The sequence below is a fragment of the Etheostoma cragini genome, chromosome 24 (genome assembly GCF_013103735.1).
Source record: "Etheostoma cragini isolate CJK2018 chromosome 24, CSU_Ecrag_1.0, whole genome shotgun sequence".
NCBI classification, from domain to species: Eukaryota; Metazoa; Chordata; class Actinopteri; order Perciformes; family Percidae; genus Etheostoma; species Etheostoma cragini.
This window is the reverse complement of record NC_048430.1, coordinates 11,340,562-11,344,902: the sequence shown is the minus strand read 5'-3', so window position 1 is coordinate 11,344,902 and position 4,341 is coordinate 11,340,562.

Below are 4,341 nucleotides of genomic sequence, written 5' to 3'. Positions count from 1 at the left end.
ATATGAGGAGCATAGAAACTGAAAGCTGCTTCCCCCTGTTTAGTTCTGACTCTGGGGACAGAAAGTAGACCTGTCCCAAATGACCTGAGAGGTCTGGATGGTCCGTAGTGTAGTAGCAGATCAGAAATGTATTTTGGCCCTAAACCATTGAGTGATTTATAAACTAGCAAAAGTACTTTGAAATCAATTCTTTGAGACACAGGAAGCCAGTGTAAAGACTTCAGAACTGGAGTGATGTGATCCAGTCTCTTGGTCTTAGTGAGGACCCGAGCAGCAGCGTTCTGAATCAGCTGCAGCTGTCTGATTGATTTTTTAGGGAGACCTGTAAAGACCCCGTTACAGTAGTCAAGTCTACTGAAGATGAAAGCATGGACAAGTTTTTCCAAATCCTGTTGACACATAAGTTCTTTAACCCTTGATATATTCTTAAGGTGATAATAGGCTGACTTTGTAATTGTCTTAATGTGGCTCTTAAAATTCAGGTCTGAGTCCATGACTACACCAAGATTTCTGGCTTTGACTGTTGTTTTCAACATTGTTGTTTGAAGCTGAGCGCAGACTTTTAATTGTGCCTCTTTTGCTCCAAAAACAACCACCTCAGTTTTTCCTTCATTTAATTTGAGAAAGTTCTGGCACATCCAGTCGTTAATTTGTTCAATGCACTTAGTCAGTTTTTGTATTGGACTATAGTCCCCTGGCGATTAGGTTATGTTAATTTGTGTGTCATCCGCATAACTATGGTAACTTATTTTGTTGTTTTCCATAATCTGAGACAGTGGAAGCATGTAGATGTTAAACAGAAGAGGCCCCAGAATGGAGCTGCTCATTAGTGATGTGTCTAGATTGTTCTTTTTTAAGAGTGGCTTGATTACTGCAGTTTTCAGGGCCTGTGGAAAGATTCCTGAAAGAAGAGACATGTTCACAATCTGTAGAAGATCAGAAGCCAAACAATTTGAAACATTTTTGAAAACACCTGTTGGTAGAATATCAAGGCAACAGGAGGAGGATTTCAGATGTTGTATAATGTCCTCTAGGTTTTTATGGTTGACCGTATGAAATTCTGTCATACTGGAACTAGTTTTGCTTGAACACTGTGACAGCACATATCCTGTACTTGATATGGAGGCATTGACTGTTTGTCTAATCTTCTGAATTTTATCTTTTAAGAAGGAGGCAAACTCATTGCAGGCCTTGGTAGATAACAGTTCAGATGCTACTGGTACTGGAGGGTTTGTTAATCTATCGACAGTAGCAAACAAAGCGCGTGAATTATTGTTTTTAGAAATAATATCAGAGAAGAAGGACCGCCTTGCATTCCTTAGTTCCAAATTATAAAGGCGAAGTCTCTCTTTATAGGAGTTATAATGGACCAGGAGATTTGTTTTTCGCCACCTTCGTTCAGCTTTCCTACACTCTCTTTTTTCTGTTCTTACCAGTAGGTTATTTCTCCATGGAGATCTTTTCTTACCAGAGACAACTTTTACCTTAGTGGGAGCAACGGCATCAATAACATTTCTAATTTTACAGTTGAAATGATCTACAAGCTCAGTCACTGATAGCCCAGAGAGGGCAGGTGTGGATGAGAAAAGCTGAGTAAATGTTTCACTGGTGTTTTCAGTGATATACCGTTTTCTGATTGTCTTTGTTTGGACACTTTTGGGCACAGAGATAGTGCCGCTGAAAAAAACACAGGAATGATCAGAGAGAGCAACGTCAGTCACCACAACCTTGGGAATGTTCAGACCCTTGGAGACTATCAGGTTCAGAGTGTGCCCCTTATTGTGCGTGAGCTCTGTCACATGCTGAGTCAGTCCATAGTTCTCAAAAACACAACACAGTTCTTTGCTGCCCCTGTCCTGGGGGTTGTCAACATGAATGTTAAAATCAGCCGCAATGATTACACAATCAAAATTAATGCAGATTATAGACAGCAGTTCAGTGAAGTCATCAATGAAGGTTGCACAATATTTAGGTGGCCTGTAGATATTTAGAAATATCGCTTGAGGGGAAGATCTTAATTGAAGAGCAACATATTCAAATGAAGCAAAATTTCCATAACATGCGTACAGTGGAAGGAGTCATTAAACAAAATGGCGACTCCCCCTCCTTTCTTATTCACTCTATTCTCGCTCATAAAACTGAAGTTAGGGGGAGCTGTCTCAATAAGAATAGCAGCGCTGTTATGGTCTAACCAGGTTTCAGTCAAAAACATAAAATCTAGATTGTGTTTGATAATAAAATCATTGATTAAAAATGATTTTCCCGCCAAAGACCTGACGTTTAGTAAGGCTAGTGTTAGTGTGTTTTCATTTTTTGCGACAGGCTGTAGCTGACGAGGAATGGATGCTAAATTTGCTAAGTTTGCAGTTAAGTGCTTATCCACCATTCTTTTTCTATTACCTACCACAACATAAATTGAGGAAGAATTGAATCCACAGGGCCCGGGCTTGTCTTGGAAAAAGTCATGAGTGTCTCTAGGCCTGGAGCCAAGGCCCGGCACATATCAGGTCATGTTTACATGATTTTGCACACAAGCGTCCTTATCAGTTTGAGTGGAAGGAGTTTTTTTTACCTCCTGGCAGAGGAGCCCGGCGTTTTACTATTACCCGGGGTTGAGCCCAGCGTTTTACTTTTGCCCGGGGTTGAGCGATGGGGGAAGGAAGGGGTGTATATTTGGTTCCAGCATCTACCAGGTGATTCATGTGGTCAGTGAAGTCCAACATGGGGGTAGGGGAAAGAGGGGAAAGGGTGAGTGGAGTCAGCGATGGCTCCTCAAAGGTTGCGGGGTTGGTTTGGGGGTCATAGTTATGGGTCCATGGTAAGGTGGTGTCATTTCCAGAAGATCCGTTCACTTCCACATTCACTTCTAATCGGTGAACCTTGGTTTCCAGAAGTGCAATCTTCTGAAGGAGTTTGTGACAGAGAAATTCATTTTTATAAGTCTTTTATTTCGTATTTCTCTGTAGTAATGTTTTAAAATATTATAACTTTCATTTATAATATTTTCATGATTATTCTACATTCATATCTTGCTTGTCATATAAACTTACATGCTTATTATATTTTATAATGAATTAATCTTAAACCTATTATTAATCTTATATGCACATTTAACAATACTGTGATTCTTTCAAACTGTGTCTGTGTTTCTTTAGTCAGTGCTGCCTAACCAAGAGGCCATGAATGTCTCACTGTTGTAAGTCACGGAGATAACCAGTGTCTTAGATTCAAGGTCAGTCAGAGTAGACAGACGGTGTTTCCCAATGTCAAGGAAGGATCCTTGAAAGCCTGAATTTCGAGGATGCCACGTCATCAACGTCATCAACGTCATCAACGTCCGCCGAAGGACCGTTCCAATGTCGGAGCATCCTCCGAATTCCTCCAAGGACTGAGTCCTTCATTCAGAAACTTTCCCATAGACAGAGAAGGATGCATCTGTGTAGCCTTCGCGGTCCCAAATCACCCACAATCCTTTGCGCGGGCCTTTGCCGGCTCGTTTAAAAAAAAAAAAAATAGCGGACCTCAGCGGGAGTTCAAGCGGCATCGCTGACGGTGAAATGATGATTTAAATGTAAGTATCTTAAGTGTGTGCCGTACATTTGTTATCACCGTTAATGTTTTACATCAATGTCAAGCTTAACGCTTTAATGCTGGTAAAAATTGCTATTATAATTAGGTAGATACACCCCGAGCTAACGTTAGCTAACTGAACCTGTCAGTTAACATTCGGCTGTTAGCTAGCTAGGTTGCTGTCTTTGTAAAGCTTAATGTACGGTGGCATGTTCATCTCTTTTTATTTGCCGTTACTGTATATGTGTAACGTTAGCAGAGATTTAGAAAGTTGGTGTGTTAATCACTGGTTGTATCTGTAGACGGGAGGTAACACTGCACCGCGTTAACTTCACAAGCAACGGTCAACGAAGGCTAACATGTAAGACAAAACTTCCCATGTAATAACGGTATGTTATAGCATTCATAACGTAAACATATTTTTGTTGTGTTAACTGTCTTTTAACAGGGACTAACGGAGGTGGTCACCAAGGATGGCAAAGCCAACGACCAGCAGGGAGACAGAGGCCAAAGAGATGTTGAATACATTATTTGCTATATTAAAGATTCGCATTGTAACAATAAATGCTTTAAATTAATTGGTTTGTCTGTGTCATTAACGTTTTGGGCGTGTGTATTCACAGATGACATGTCATAGTATGAAAAGCAGGTGTATTAAAAACATTAATGATAGCTGCATTCCACTTAGGAGACGCCCTGGAATTGAGCCGTCGTTACGGTTATCACTTTCAGCTGTGCTTTTCCTACTATGCCAAGTTAAAATGTCAGCTG